The sequence below is a fragment of the Ictidomys tridecemlineatus genome, chromosome 5 (genome assembly GCF_052094955.1).
Source record: "Ictidomys tridecemlineatus isolate mIctTri1 chromosome 5, mIctTri1.hap1, whole genome shotgun sequence".
In the NCBI taxonomy this organism is placed as follows: Eukaryota; Metazoa; Chordata; class Mammalia; order Rodentia; family Sciuridae; genus Ictidomys; species Ictidomys tridecemlineatus.
Window position 1 is genome coordinate 83,821,663 of NC_135481.1, and position 17,410 is coordinate 83,839,072.

General features: G+C 39.0%; 1 long non-coding RNA gene across 1 annotated transcript in view; it reads left to right on the forward strand.

The window, feature by feature from the left end:
• Positions 1-11,037: 11,037 nt before the first annotated feature.
• The window catches only part of LOC144377852 (uncharacterized), an 80,102-nt gene continuing 73,729 nt past the window's right edge, over positions 11,038-17,410 (forward strand). The window contains exon 1 of the long non-coding RNA XR_013439047.1: positions 11,038-11,348. This is a non-coding gene — a long non-coding RNA (uncharacterized LOC144377852). The remainder of the gene's footprint in view (positions 11,349-17,410) is intronic.

Sequence of the window (17,410 nt, forward strand, 5' to 3'; positions counted from 1 at the left end):
GTTCTCCGTCTTTAAGGCCTCACAATCAGGCTGAAAAAAGGCAGGTGAATAAGTAAAACATATTCTCATACATATGGAACAATACTATCTATATCCAAATACACTTTCCATGGAGAATGGCATGCTGTTGAGATGGAACTCTTTGGAAAGCTGCTTTTCCTTCCAACCATTTAGGGAAGCTTTTGAGGTTGACTCTGAGTGTTTTTTGAAATATTTAGTAGAAGGCCGTTGCTTGGTCTGATGGTAGTCTGGAACGTGTTTGTAGACTGGGGATGGAATGAAGAACTGAATCAATGAAGAACTGAGGCATTAAAGAAAATTATATAACAAAGTGAAATAATTAGATAAAGGAATAAAAACTTGTATGAGAATATGAATAGGAGGTTTTAGATGGATCTTGATGGACAGGTCCTAAAGCTTTGTGGTAGGACCCTTACAGATTATTAATATAACTGTTAATTTTCTCATCTCATTTATTATCATGAGCCTCCTGCATAATATATCAAAGGGTTACAGGAGTATAGGGAACTGCAGAAATCCCTGGGAATTTAGCCCAGATCGGTATAATTACTTCTATCAAGAGAGATTCATTAGAATCAATTAATCAGTCAACAAATAAAAATGGTCTACAGATATTCAAAAGTAAAATGACATCTTTATATAACATAAATTAAGTACCATTTTTGATATTTGAGTAAAAATTAGGCATAATGCGTCTTTGGCTTTGAATACATACCCAGAGTAGATGTTTAAATATTTTTGATTTGACATATGACACATTACAAGTTATACAGTAGCTGTTCAATAACTATTTGTTGAATAAATCAATAAATGGGAATTGTCTTTAGATTAAGTGGATGTAATTGTGCAGTGCTTCTTAACTATATTATTTCATATCATTTATGAATGATGTTGCAGAAACAAATATATATGAAATGCTTAAACAGAATTATCAAAGAAAAATGTCAATTGATACAGATGCAATTATTTTATGGGTTTCATTTAGAGACAAAGGTGTATATGTGTGTGTGTGTAATGCATCCTTATAACTAAACAGAAATCAATGGGAAAGTCTGAGTCAGCAAATTTACAAGAGTCAAGAGAATTTAGAAGATGTCTCTTAAAGAGTGGAGAATGGGAAGGCTTTGGCATTTGGAAGGAAATTACTAAGTATAAATTTGTCATCATCTTAATTAGATTGTGGAGACACCTAAATGTCCAACCATAGGTAGCATAGTGTTCTGTAATGGAGCTGTTACTGAATTTGGATAATATTTAACTATATAAAAAGATTTTAGCAAGATATTAAGTGAAAAAAGCAACTTAAAAATCAATATGTGCCAGATTAATTTATTAAAATATGCATAGAATAAATCTATAATAAGATATAAAATCAATAACAATAATAATTTCAGATAGAACCACAGATTTTTTCATGCTTGTGTGTTTTTCAAAATTTTTTTTTACAATGGATCTATATTTTTAAAAATGCTATTGAAGTATTTTGTAAAGGACGGAATGAAAGGGACCTGCAAGATTGGACTTTGAACTCCATGTTAACCTCCATTATCTCTGAAATTGGATTTACCTAATGCCAAGGATTCGCTCTCTTTCTTGTGTGTGGATTCAGTGTCTCCTGCTATTTTAATATGGCCACAGTGCATAGCCTATTAACTCTGAATTTTACTTCTAAACCAGATTTACAAACTAGACACCACATCTACCTTTTGGTACCTGAGTACATTTTTGGTTACCATGAATATTCATGAGTATGGCTCATAGCTGCCCTACACTGCCCCATGGCCTTCAATAAGACGAGGGCAGCATCTGGAGTGATAAGCTCAAATGGTCTGTGGGACCCTTGTTGATGGATAGGATATAAGCAGAAACTCAGAAAGAAGATGATTCTAATGGTTCATTTAGAACTGACCAGTCCTCGTAGAAAGGTCAAATTAGGCTACTTAGCATTTTAAAGAAAATGATTTGATTTGTTTGCTTAATATGGTGTAAGTACCACTGTCAACACATATAGTGTTTTAACATTATGAGCTTATTAAAATAGTAAATCCGTGGAGAACTTTCAAATCTTCATACAATTATGCTTGAACCTAGTGCAAAAGTGAAAATAGGCGATGGTAATAACATCATACAACACCAGAGACAATTTCTTAGCCTGCAGGTACAAGAAAAATTACTGATTGCCCAAGCTTTATGCCAGCTCCTTTTTACCTGTCTGCTTGCTGTTTTTCATTCAAATTATAACACCTTTTCCTGAACGATAAATTAACAGTGTTTTTTGTTGTTGTTTCGTGTTTTTTAGTTTTAAGTTTAGATCCTTTGAAAAGCTTAACATAAAGTCATTAAGCTTTGGTAAGAGGCCAAATTTAGGCAAAGCAGATACAAAAATACTTCCTGCAAAATAAAAATCAAATAAGAGATGAATGCATGGAGCTGCCTGATTATTGTATTTCTGAGGGTCTGCAGGTTTGTTTTAATTTCTTCCTGCATTCATGAATTCTTATTTTTTATTTTATTTTTTTGGAGTCCTTTCTATTACTGTGGGGGTTTGTATTTTGCTTTCATTTCCCCTTCCTGGTTCTTTTTAAAGGAGGAAATTAATGTTTTCTTTTCACTTATTAGGCTATTTTGGGCAAGGCTAAAAGTGTCTTTTAGTCTTGAGTAAGCATTAATTGCACTAGGGAAGAAGTTGCAGCTTCTTGACTTTGAGTGGGTAAGGTGAGCTTCTTGGTTTGGAGGTGGAAAATGGGCACCATGAGAAAAAAAAATGCTGGGGATAATGACCTTCCTTTGACCCTAATGAGAAGCTCAAAGCTTCTTATTTCAAGATCCACACAGCCCTACCACACCATGTCATGTACTCCTGAACAGGTATTGTTTTTAAAGTGTATCCAGGGCGGGATTGGGGCTGGGAAAGGAGGGAAGTGCTATCCTCAGGGGAGGATGTCACATTACTTTTCCTGACATCATGGTTGGACATTATTTCCCCAAAGTTGTGAGAGGTCTGCCTGTGAATATTTGACATGGATTTTAAAATATCTGTTATGTGCAATCATTGAGATATGTATATAAAAACAAGATGCATGGTCCTGCTTTTAAATCCAGATGTAATATCATACCATTAGAGAAGACTTTAGAGATTCATTCATTGGATCCTCCTGATAATCCTAAAATGTAGTTGAAGCAGATATGTTGATTTCCAATTTGTGGATGGTAAAATTGGTCTCAGAGAGGGTACATTGTTTAGATTCACACAGCTAGTAAGTGGCAGAGTTGGGACCTGATGTCAACTAGCCTGATTTTGAGTACAGCTAGCTTAATGATTCTCACTTAGGGCAGGTAGGAGATAGAATGCTGAGAAAATATTTTTAAGTGTTCATTGCTGGTGCCTTCGTGTGTTCTGGTACATGCTCTTGAGGTTTAGCCCTCTAACTCCCTCTATATATATGAGATTATGCTAGAAGGCAGAGTGATGTGGGGGAAGGTAATCTCATGAATATAAAGAGTCTCAGGTGTATAGATTCACCTTTTAGGTGCTCTTGACATTCTTGCTTTACATAGCTGACCCTACCAATGAAGAGCACTGAGGTTTTAAATATTTGCATTAGAAGTAATGTAAGGGATTGATGATTTTCAAGGGCTAACAGACAATAAGAATGCTGTGAATTCAGGAATCAGAAGTATCATTTCTAATGCAGGTGGTCAAGAAAGTATTTAGAAAAGTATGATTCAGGGAATTCCTCAGAGTAAATATTGAGAGTCTCAGCCCTATATTCTTCTGAGTACCACCCTATGCTTGCTGTTTGAACTTAGGCACATTGCACAAGTCCTCCAAGGTTCAGTTTTCTAATTTATAAAATTGAGGAAGTCTGCTCACCTCACTGGGATGGTATGGGATTAAATGAGAGCAGATGTTAAGTGCCTCATTTGGTATGGATTATAATAGCAACCCTTAACAAAGGAGTTCCCCTCCCCTTCCCTAAATTCCAACAAATAAATTTTTCCTATTTCTGGGAGAACTTTTTACTGTGTCTGTCCCCCCTTAGCAGGTGAATCCCCTCATCTCCTCATCTATGGAATTCTGCTCTGTTGGTAGGTACACTCTCCAAGACATCTCCAGGATTCTTACCCTGGAATGTGATTTTGTCCTTTCTGAATCTTCCTGCCCTGGCTCACCCTCTACTTCATCTAGAATTGTACTCCACACAATCTGCCTCCTATTTGCAGGCTTGTCTTTACCTCCCTGCAATACCTGGTGCAGGCCCTTACTTTTATTAGCAGCTGAACAAATTTTGCATCAACAGAATTCATGAGTTTTGATGTTCCCTTTGGGCCTGGCATGATCACACCCCTATGGTAGGTCCCTTGAGTTGAGGACTTGCTCCAGTCACTTGGGATTTTTCTCTAATCTGTAACAGTTACAACTAATCGGATTTAAAACTGACTGAACACTTTTATTATAGCCTGCCAGAGGTATGCATTAAAATTTAACACTGTTTCCTTTTTGAACAGAAAGAAAGTACTTATGGTGTGATTATATAGGATTAGAATTTTTCATTAAAAAGGGTTTTAAACACTTCGGCAAGTAAAAGGCAGAATCCCATTTAATGAGTTTTTAAAGGTAGTGAGAGTAAGCAAAGTTTCACAGAACCATTTCCCCTCCCCCAACATAAAGCCCCTTTCACTGTGATGTCCCAGGCACAAATTGTGGCCTTATGACTTGGAAAGGGATGCTAGTCACACAGAGCAATGAAAGACAAAGCCCACTACAAAACTAGTGAAGACTTAGACAGAAACCTAAGAGCAGATCAGAATGCATCACAGCCTGGACCTTGGAGAATTTCTGAATTATAAAAAGGTGATTTTATAAACTCTGCACTTTGAATGGAAGGAGGAGGCACTTTGTGATCTGTGATCATCTTAAGAGGCTTATAGCCAGCATTCTTGAAGAAAGTTAAAAGTCTGGGGATTTGAAGGCAGTCACTGAGGTCTGATGTCATCTGCTGGTGTGGCCCACAGTGGCGAGAGGTTCCTAGGGCCTTCCTGTGGGGCGTGGATCTCATGGAGGTTGGCAGATGTGGTGCCATTTAATACTGCCCTAAATGCCACGTGCAAATGCAGAAGTTGCCGAATACAAAGACTTGTCCTCTGACAACAGGATATCTAGCCAAAATATTTAACCAAGTAATTTTATCACTGCCTTTGAAATGGCTATGGTATGCATTTTAGCTGGGTTTAGGAGCACACGTATATCGAATAAAGGGCTTGAGTTGAAATAAATCTACCTCAGATCTATTTACCCAGAAAGATCTAAAGAGTCAACTTTCTAAGCAGTTCAGAAATGGGAGTTGCTGGAATTGGAGCACGGCAGCTCATTGCCAACAGTTTAAGTTTCCTGTGATTTGGACTTTGATAGAACCATGGTGGCTACTGGAAATGTTGTGTGTACATTCTCATTTATGGCTAATTAGAAGTATTTTCATGACTGGATTTGGGAAATAACGTCGTGGGTGTCAGCACACTGCACTGCACAGTTAATAAGAATTGGCACTAAAGTCACATGTATCATACTCGGAAGCACACTTTGACGCAGACACAGTTTCAGAATTGTGTGTACATTCTCAATTATAACTAATTAAAAGTATTTTTTAAAATCTGGTATCTAGGAAATGTGACATGAATGTCAACAAAATATACTATACTAACAGTTGCATCTCAATTAAGAAAAAATACATCACCAACATGAACTTGCATGCTTCTTGAAGAATCAGGGTGACCAGAAAGTTGGGAAGAGGATTTTTCAGGCCAGGCAAGACAGCTTCTTTTCCTCTCTTTCTTCCTTGTGCTTTTCTTTCTTTCTTACTCAAGGTAGAAACTGCCTTACCTGAGGAGCAGAACAGAAGTGTACGAATGGCTGACCAGATAATGACTACAGTGAAGTGAGTGTATCTTCTCTCTGCCCAATTAAAGGCTATAATGTATATTCCCATTAGGTCTTCCCCTTTTTACAATCAATTATAAAGAACTTATAATATCTAACTTTATAGAGCATTTACTATGTGACAGGCAACATTTTGAAGGCTTTATCCATGTTTCTCATTTAATTTTTTAACAGCCTAATAAAGTAGATTCCATATTACAATTATCTTCACTTTACACAAGGGAAAATGGTAGCCCAAAAAATGAAATAACTTGCCCAAGTCGGCACAGTCATAAGTGATAGAGTTAAGATTTAAACATGGTCAACTATATCTAGAGTATGACTCTTAACCACTTACTTTTTTGGTTCTTCATTTTTTTGTGTTGTTTTTATATTTTTTTGCCTTAATGTTACTTTTTTCTGATTATCTAATTAATCAATGCTTCTTATAAAAATTAAACAAGAAATGCAGGAGAAAGAAAGTAAATGCCTACCTGGAATCCAGGATCCCAGTGGTAATTACCATTAGCATGTTGGTGACTATTTTTTCATTCCTCTGTTATTTATGTATGTATAATTTTACATGAATGAACTAATATAATTATGTCATATATATGGAATTTCTTTTTGAAGATCTCTTTTTCTTTTACTAAATCTCTCTCCTCCATTTTTTACCCACATCTGCATTTTTTAAGAGAGAGAGAGAGAGAGAGAGAGAATTTTTTAAAATTTATTTTTTAGTTTTCAATGAACACAACATCTTTATTTTATTTTTATGTGGTGCTGAGGATCAAACCCAGCGCCCCGAGCATGCCAGGCAAGCATGCTACTGCTTGAGCCACATCCTCAGCCCCACACCTGCATTTTTAACAAACTAGTAATGTATCATTTTTAACCTTATGTATAACTAAAAATATAAATGCTCATATATAAATTTATAGCTAACTTTATTTATATCACATATAGGATGTTTTGGAAGTTGTTTTTTTACAAAATGGGATCCTATTATATACATTATTCCCTATCTTTGCTTCTCACCCAACACTGGATTTTTTTATGTCAGTTGGATTAATTTACTCTTTTCAATGGTTGCATATTTCATTGGATGGTCAATTTTATATACTCATCCAATAACAAAATTCTGCCAACTTACTACCGTTCTATAGTGTTTTTTTTTTTTAAGGAGAGAGAGAGAGAGAGAGAGAGAGAGAGAGAGAGAGAGAGAGAGAATTTTTTAAATATTTATTTTTTAGTTTTTGGTGGACACAACATCTTAATTTTACTTTTATGTGGTGCTGAGGATCGAACCCAGTGCCCCGTGCATGCCAGGCGAGGACGCTACTGCTTGAGCCACATCCTCAGCCCAAGTGTTTTAACCTTTTATATTTTTCTCCTCCTACAGCAAGGCCAAGGCAAAGGCTTGTAGGCATAGGTTCATTAGTGATGCCATCCCTGTGCAGGGAGTGAGGGACTAAGGAACGTGAAACAGAGAAGACAAACATCCTTAGCTGAGTTGGTCCCTGCTGTGTGCCACTATGTTCACCCTGTTTGAGGGGCATTGAGGAGTCTTAGAAATCTTTGGCCAGGGTACATGGGGAGAGAGCATTTATCCTCTGGCTCATGTCCCAGATTGGTCATCACTTGTTCCAGGGTGGTAACACTTGATGACAGCAGGTTGCACGTGTGTGTGTGTGTGTGTGTGTGTGTGTGTGTGTGTGTGTTTTCGGTACTGGGGATTGAACCCAGGGTTTGGTGTTTGCTAGGCAAACACTCTGCCACTGAGCTCAGTCCTGCAGCTGTGCTTGTGTAAACAAAGGTAGGAATCTTGCCAGCCCTGGTGGGGGTGTAGGGTGCAGGGAAGCCTGGGTGGAAGGTGTGGGACGCTGGTGTCATTTAGGCAGGTGTGTGCATAGTCTCCTTTATTAGGCTGGTTGAAGCAACGATGGCTGAAGTAAAAACTGGAAATGAAGTATCAGATAAAGAGAATAACACTTGCTCTCCTCTGGCTTTGCTTGTCTTGGGGTTCTGTGATTTTCATATAAGGGTCATTTGCTGTGACAGCAACAAGGATAACAAGGTAGCACTATACCAGGTGCTTTAAGCAGAACATCCCCAGTCTTCACAACCATCACATGGGGTAGGAATTTCATGCAGAAGGAAAATGAGGCCCAGAGAGATTATAAGGGATGACTACTTGTACTGTGTTCTCTTTGTATTCCCATGGTTTAGCACAATGCCCACTGCTTAAAGGATATCCAGTCTATGCTTTTAAATGAAGGTTGTTGAAGTCATTTGTGTCACATCACATACCCAATATGTGGCAAGCCTGGCAATCAGACTCCTAACATCTAAACCCTTGGTGTCTTCTGTTAAAGTGGTCTCAAGACTCCCTTATCTTTCTCTCTTGGGTTGTTTTTTATTTATCTCATTTCCATGAAAGCCTATTATGGATTGACACATCAACTAAATTCTCCCAAACTGTACATTATGTTTCCAAAATATCCTGTCTTCTCACAGCGATTTAAACTAGAATATACATTCAAACACATATAATTAAACAGAAAAATAAAATTATATCTGGAAGCTAATAACTAAAAGAGCCACCACCTCTGTGTCTTTCACCCTAATTATTAGGCCTACAATAAAGAATGTGTTTCCATCCACCCAGGAGCAGGGCTTTCTATGTGTTTCTTCTGAAGTGAAGAGATTTACCTTCTGGCTGTTGGAAATAATGTTCTAACAGAAGAAACTGGAAAAAAAAAAAAAAAAAACAAAGCATGGGCTCAGCACTTAGCTTAGGCCTGGGTTCCAACAGCTCCATGAATTATGAGACACTAATATAGCAAAGGATTAATCTTTGATTAACAATGTGTAATCAATCGGGAAGAGTTGCTCCACAGGACAGCACACTTGTGATTGTCTTGCCCAAACGGTCTCAAGTCATAAATTAAGAGTTATTTGGAGAAGGCAGCATGCTCTTCCCTATGCTTAAATGCATTGAGGTGGGTTAGACAGAATAGCATTACCCTATGAGTGCATACCTGAGGTCCAGGAACCATAAAAGCTGAAGTGCTTTATTCCAGTTACCTGTACCTGCTGCTGTGTAGCTCGCTACCATGAAGCCTTTTCAAAAGATCTTAGAATCTTGTGGGCCAGAAATTCAGGCAACTCTGTTCCATGTGCTTTAATTGGCAACACTTGGTGGTATTCAGCTGGCATTTAGTCCGTTCTGGATGGTTCAAGACAGCTGTACTCACATGGAGTCCGAGGGCCTTGTGCGGTGGTCTCTCCATCAGGGTTGTTGGACTTCTTAGATGTGGCATGTAAATAGAAGTGGATGCTGCCCTTGTCTTATGGTCTGTGCCTATAGATGGACTCAACATTACTTCCACTGTAGTCTGTTGGTCAGAATTGTTACGGAGCCCATGTCGATTTAAAGGGAGAGAACAGAGATTCCCACCTTTTGACAGAGGCATGCCAAGAACTGGATATCATCTTTAATCTGCTATTTCTATCTTTTGCTCCCATTATTGAGATACTGGAAAAGGGAAGAAGGAAATGTTAAGAAAAGGGGTCCCAGACCCCTTGCCTGGTCTGTCAGCCTGGAGGGTGGGTGAATGATTTAGGTACAAAGGCCAGCATTAAGGCCCTATACTTAACCAAGGAGATTAAATTCTCCGGGGCTCCACAGTCAGCCTCCTGCTGTGTCAGCCTCTGTGATGTTAAACTAGAGGGAGCTGAGATTTCCCAAGATGAGGAGGCTGTGACCCATTTCTTCAACCTGGAAGGTCCTGTGTCCCTTTGTAACACCTGCAGTGAGCAGCTGGAGAACAGGAACCACATGGTTTCAGGAAGAGCTTTCTGCCACAAAGCTTTGAGCACCCTGAGCTTCCTCATCCACAGAGGAATTGTTCCAAGGTGTGAGGAAGGAGAAAGGATTGGCGGTACAGGATTAAAAACAACAGCTGCCTTCCTCTTCTTAAGAAAGAGACTAGACGTTGGGATGAAGTCTTGCTATTGTGCTTCAAGATCAGTTGCATAAAAAAAAAAATTACAAATTTATAACAGAGTGTGTTATTTTAAGTCAAAGATGTCATCTCAGAATGATTGGTACAAAAAGAGAATGTCAACTTCCAATTTTCTGAGAAAGCACCCATTATGGTATTGGAGACTCAAGTGTGGGCTCTGGGAGTCCAACTGCCTGGGGGTTGAATTTCAGCTCCAACATCTATAGCAATGTGATCTTGGGTGTTCCTTGGTTTCATCTGTGAAATGGCAGCAACAACAACAGCAGTAGCTGCAGAAAATAATGGTAATAATAAATATCCTCTTCATAGGACTTATTTGAGGATTAAATGAAAGCCCTCAGTACTCTGCCTAATGCTTATTAAGTGGCCAATCCATAGAAAGTGTTCAATAAATGTCAGCTTTTATCACTGTTATTGGAGCAGTGGCCCCCGCCCTGCCGGTGGAACACAAGGGCACTGGGGGACTGAAGGGAGGGAGAAGTTGAAACTCAAGAAAGACTTCTCATTCCCCTCTCTCTGGTTCTACCCACTGGGGTATAATGTGATCTATAAACTCTTCTGTCTGTTGACATGCCAGCAAATGATACGTCTCTCTGATCTACTTAGGTTTTCAAGCTTAATGTAAGGGCCCAGGTGCTGGAGGCTCAGAGCAGAGAGAGAGCTGGGGGCTGGGGGCTTTCCTGGCCCTTACAAACCACTGCAGACACTAATAAATAAAGCATTCACTCAGAGAGTCTGAGAGCTGGGGAGCCACATCGCGTGCAAATCCAGATCAGTGGCTGAGCTTCTTCCAGGTTGAAGTTAATCGTAACTGACATGTTAGAGTAAAACTACTTTATAAAATCAATATTAAATTTACAACCTTTGACATCCTAGGACATCAAAGATAAAGGGGGAAATAAGCCATGGAATAAACAGTCCTCTAGCTATGCCAGCTGCTCAAAGAGACCCAGAGATGTGAGAAACCAGGAGCCTAAATCAGACAGTGTTAGCCTTGTTTTTGTACCAACGTCTTGACATCAATAAAAACATTAAAAAAAAAAAATCACACAGACATTTACACACAGAGAAGAAAGGGAAGCAACAAGGAGAGTTCCACCAACAGAACAGATGCCCAGAATCATTCCACAGTGGAGTGACTGGATTCCTTCTCTGACGGTGAGGCTTGATTTTCCTGGACAGAGGGATCCTGCGATCATGGGGCCCAAGTCGCTTAGAGAGGCTGGCAAATCCCCTGCTGAGGACCCTAATCTCTCTCACCAAGGACTTTGCTCTAATAAAAGTCTGCACTTCTCTAATAGGTCCTATCTGTATTCACAGACATCCAAATATAGCAGCAGGGGACAACTGGAAGCAGAGTGAACTGCAGATGTCACCATCAGGTGAGAATGTGCATCTCTGAGTGCTCTTCAGGGGGACTGACTCTCTGTGGCTTCCCATCTTGGTGAAATTCTTATCTCTGGGAAGCAGATTTTAATTTTGGCCTATAGAAGCAGAAAAAGCCTTACTCCTCCCAGGAGGAGTGGATCTGGAGCATTCCCCCAGCATCCAGCAAGGGCAGAAAAATGAAGGTCTTCCTTGAACCCCGAAGCATTTTCTTCTGGGACTAGTCAGAGAACTGTGGTCACCTCTGTGGTGGCCTGAGTACCTTGAGTTCATTAAGTAAATTAGCAAGTGCTCAAGGATAGGCAAATGTTATGGTTTGGATGTGAGGTGTCCCCCAAAAGCTCACAATGCCAGAAGGTTTAGAGGAGAAATGATTGGATCACTGCCTTGACCTAATTTCTGAATTAATCCCTGATGGGATTGACTGAGTGGTAACTGGAGGTAGGTGGGTTATGGCTGGAGGAAATCGTTCTTTGGGGGTGTGTCTATGGGCTATATATTTTGATATCTGAAGAGTGGAGTCTCTATCTCTCTGCTCTCTGATTATGATGTGAGCTGTTTCCCTACACCACACTCATGGGCCATGATGTTCAGCTTCACCTTGAGAACTGAGGAATGCAGCCGGCCTTCTATGAATGAAGACCTCTGAAACCATGAGCCCTCAAATAAACTTTTTCTCCTCTAGAATTGTGCTGGTCAGATCCTTTTAGTCACAGCAGCAAAATAGCTGACTAAAACAACAGAAGAGGATGAGGCCAGACCCGGCTGCTTCAATGGTATAAACAGACCCTTCCCTTGTAAGTTCTGTAGTTCTTTTGGAAAAACAGCTGGAATTTATGCTCTGGCTCATGTACATGAATGTGAACTTACACTCATGTTATGAATGTGAACTTACCAATATAGATATTTTTTCAATGTTTTTCTCTATGAGACCCTGAAGGGGAAGGGCAGTCAATTCATTCTTACTCCCTATTCCACCCACCCGTATAGCCCCTTCCCCAGCTCCCTGAGTCTGCTGGTCCCTGTCTTCCATCCAACCTTCTAAAGAGGTTGAATTGAGCCTTTCTGTTTTGTGTCCATTAGAGGTCGTAGTGATAGTTTTGGTCAGACTTTGGGTTTTGTATGATTGTATGAGCAGAGACAGGCATGCTAAGACCAAGCCTATCAGGAATGTTCAGTTTTCATCTGCATCCTGAATACAAAATTCAACATAAATAAGTTTCTCTATTTAAAGTTTTATAGAAAAAAATCACCCTAAGCAAGCAGGGTAGGTCTTGTTGATATAGAGGCCTTTGGTACAGGGTTGAGAAGAACAAATGCCTACTTGAGCCTGGTGTGTGTAGAAAGAGATAATTACCCCAAGTATATAAAATAATGTTGTCCTTTGATTAGGATATGAGTTCTGTGAATCTGGTTCTTCTTCTTCCCCTCCCCCGGGCCACCTTCTTCTTTGAGAGTGAATGAATTTGTTTCTTAGATAAATTGGAGGAAACTTCTATTTGTTTAGGGCTTAAGCTGTTGTGCCAGGTACCATGGTAGGCCCTCTTCTTACACTTTCCTACTATACCTGTGTACTGGTTTTTTATTGCGGCTGTAGCAAATTACCCCAAGTGTAGCTTTAAGTGACACAGAATTTTAATTTTATAATTCTGCTGGTCTGAAGTCGGATGCAGGTCTCACTGGAATAACATCACATTGTAATCAGGGCCATTGTTCTTCCTGGAGACTGTAGGAAAGAATTTGTTTCCTTGCCTTTCCCTGTTCCTTAGCTCTTGGTACCTTCTTCCATCCTGAAGGCCAGCAATGGTAAGGCGGAGTTCTTCTCACACAGCCATCTCTGTTTCTTGTTGCTTTGCCACCTTTCTTCATAACCACAGCCTGGAAAGGATCTCCCCTTTTAAAGACTAATGTATTAGATTGGGCCCAAGATGACACTGTCCCCACCTCAAAGTAGGTATACTGCAAAGTCTCTTTGGCCATGTTAACTAATATCTTCACGGTTTCCAGGAATTAGGGAGTAGACATTTAGGGAGGCTCTGATTTTGCCTACTATAGCTTCTATAAGACAGATATTATTAACCTTATTACAGGGATGAGGAAGCAGAGTCTCAGAGAAGTAAAGTAGGTTGTTCTATTATGTGACAGAGTTGAAATTCCAACCCAGGTCCTCTGTATTCAAAGCCTAGACATTTTCCACTGATTCAGGCTGCAGCAAGCCATCAACAGCATGCTTCTGGATGGGATGGGAGCTAGACTAGATATTTGAGGGAGAAGACTCAGTAGAGGCAAGGCAGAGAGTCAGGGAGAGTCTGTGAGAAATGTTCTCATAGAAGAAGACATAGATTTGTATTTGAAAAAAGTAAATTCACTTTTCTGAGGAAGAAGGTAATTAAGGGGTGAGGAATCAAGTCTATGACTTAGATGTGTATCATTTTCTCTGTCTGGTACACATGGATCCCATGCTTTATGTTTACTGTACCCATTTCAACAGACATTAACCTAAACTGTGGGGACCCAACATGCTACCCGTCTCAAGAGTAGGCACATACGGGGACTTTGTATTTTCTTATTTTTTGAACTGATAAGAAGCTGATCAGGGCAGTGTTTGTGTATTTGCTGTCATGAGCTAAACTGGTTTTGTTGGCATTTGTTTTGGTGATGGATGGCTTTCTATTTGCTGTAACCCAAGCCAGGAGATGTTCTTGATCATGAAAGTCTTCCAGGTACTGCCTAGACTGCCTTCTTGAGGAGAATAATATATGTAGGTAATAAAAGCATAAAAAAAGATGGTTGTAAAATTCTAAAAAATTATTTTTGGGTATATGCTCAGAGCATGACACCATTAGGGAACATACTTGACTGCATAAGAAAGATCGTTTGGGGAATTGGGTTTCATGGGACTTTTGTCAGACATTAGGCAGGGACTGTCCAAATAGCTAGTGTTCAACCCTTTTTCTGTTTTTCTGAGGACAAAATATAAAACCAACCTTCTTGAATTTCGTTCTCTGGTGCTAATAGGAGAGAACAGTGATGACAAACCACAAAAAATAAGAATATGCTTTAGGGGTGAACCAGATGGTTCCCATCTCATCTCATTGAATTGTTATCTTTTGAAGAGCTCTTTTTTGTGGATTACAAAGAGAATGTAATCACGTTAGAAATCTCTAGAGAGTTTCATAATGAACCCTACTTACATTGTGTTGACACTAATAGTAACTATAACTATGATCTTCAAATCCCTATGTAGGAGGCAGGTTTATTGAAATTAGAGCATGGGCCAGTAATTCATTTAGAAACATACTTTTAAAAATGAGCTTTATGCTGACCAAAGCCCACTTAAGACTGCTTCGCTTACAAATATGAGGTGCCATATTAATAATGAAATCAGTGCAGTGTAGCTCATGAAAAATAACATTTTGCTGACAAGTTTGCCCAGTTTAATTTCATATCAAATTAAGAAACTAAATAAACTAAACATTTATATGACTGACTCATACTGTGAAAAAAATATGATCACAGCTTCATATCACAAAACTATTACGTTCTGTTCAAGTAATTTCCTCTCAGCATTTCCTTTCCTCATTTAAGGTTTCCTTCTTCACCCAAAAGCATCAAATTAGAAAGCTTAAATGACTGAAGTATTAACACTCCCAAGGGGGAAAAAAAAAGATTGCCTTTCAGAATGGGGAAAAACACCTCACCATTCTCACTTACCAATGTAAATAGTCATAAAGGAACAGGAATAGAATGGATTTTTGGTTGTTGTTATGTTCTCTTCTAATAGTTTGATTTTTGATTCCAAATTTCTTCAAAATGAATTCTTTAAAATCATTTCCAGCAGTGTGCAATTTAGCAAGTTCGAAGAAAAAAAAATGGCTGGAGTATTTTATCATAGAGGGTTGGGTTTAGACTAGTGGGACTGTATTGAAGTAACTTTTGCTATTTCGAGTATGATAAATTGTAACTCGCATATGGTTCAATTAGCATTCCTGTGAATAAATCTATCTCTGTCTGAATCTTTGTTTAATTTTGGTCTGCCTCGCTACTCTGAATAAAAGTGAATTTTTGAAATTTTACCTATCTTCTCAATTTTATGTTTATTCATGAACATACTTGGCAATTTGTTACATGAGGCAGATGTATATTAAGGTGGCAAATGTGTAATCCCTTCTCCCAAGACAGGCACAGAAAATCTTTTCCACTGAGTGGACAAAGTCTCCATGTTTTTAACACTTTGTTCTAGGCAGCCATTGTGAATTACTGAAAATAGGCATTTGGTTATAAAATAGAACATGCTTTAGATATTTTCAGCAGAAAGGGATGTAAGAGAGGGAATTAAGGGTTTGTAAAATTGCTAAAAAGGAGAGCAGGTGTCAGTCCTGACTTTCAGGAATGACTCCCAGAACACTACACAACTGAGCCCCCAGGGCAACTGTTAGCTCTTGCAACCAGGAATGGTAGGAATCAGGAGGCTACAGTGGGAAATTCTGTATTTCCCAGAACACATTGCTGTAGCTGCAATCCAGGGAGGGATCAGAACACTGAGATCAGGAAGCAGCCACTACCATCCCTGCTACCATCCCTGCCTCTTAACATTCAGGAAGCAGTTGATTGGACAGAGGTTTACAGAATATGGCTGCTGCCACCACTGTTGCCACTGTCTCTTGACACTTAGAAAGCTGGAAACTGACCCTGAACACAAGCAGAAAAGCCTCATGCTATACAGCACTGTTATTTACACTTAATTGGGGAAATCTAATTTGCATCTAGAATCCTAGCTTTAAGAAAGCCTGAGAGAGAGTTTCAATGCAGGAAAGCATAATGAAGTCAACATGTTTACTGAAGACAAGTCCATGGCACAACTTCTTGGCTGTTCTTGACCTTGCGGGAGCCTCCCTGAAGGGATGTGCAGAACTTTCGTGCAGAATAAGAAGATGGAAGAAACGGGCCTTCCTTAGAAGGTATCTTGACTTCAGTGGGTTCAATCTGACTTTGACTTAGAGAACACAAAGAATGATAATTCTGGCTTCCTAGGAGAGAATGTATTCTCTCTTCAGTGGTTCACTTTGCTCGGGAACTTAATTTTAGATTTTGAGCAACTTGTTATTGCTGGGTTACTTAAATCTTTGCATCTGCTGACCCTGCCTTTCCTTCTCACAAGAAAGGAGGGCACGTCCTGTTTTTAATCTGTTTCTTACCTGAATTAATAAGAATGAGCTCTGTATGTTTCCTGTGGCAGCTTACTATGCTAGCGTTCAGTTAATGTAATTTCATAAGAGTTAAAATCAAATGCAAGTTCATATGAATATATTATCCAAATATTAAAGATTGAGGCATAAAATGTGCTCTTAATCTGAAATCTACAGCTACATTCACATTCTCCTGAGAAAGAACCTGATTCAGAGTATACAAGAACAGCATTGAAAGTACTTTGACTCTTCAATAGCTCTTCTCTGGCTGTGTGGGTAAGATACCCAACTTTTCTTTATGTACTAATCTGGTACCCCACAATGGCAGGATCAGACTGCATAATGACCTGCTCCAGACCAAAACATGTCATTTATGCACCCTGAAACCTACGCTTTGAATTCATAACAAAAATTGTTCTCTACTTCACAAAAGAAAGTCAATATTCATCTTCTTAGAGGAATATTAGTACCAATAATTTGTAACCAAATCCTTAATATGTTTAGCAAATATAAAATGCCTGAAATAATCACAGTAATGAAATTTGACATAATATTTAAATTTAATTTCAGATTTGTAATTTTATACAACAGGAAGAAGGATAGTTGTATGACTTTTGCACCTTGGTTATGTGAGTTTCACTTCATTTTACAGTGTAATGTCTAGTTTACATGATATAGCTTAATAGGCATTTTAAATTAACTATTCATTTTTATGGATTTTTTTTCTAGGAAAAATGTGAGTCTATAAAGAGCATGGCTATGTAGGTGTAATCTTTCATAGCCTCTCTCATTGTCCTGGGGTCACTCCCATGTTTGTGCCCACACATAGCCATTCCCTCTAAGGCTGCTTTGAATCATCATCTCCAGCC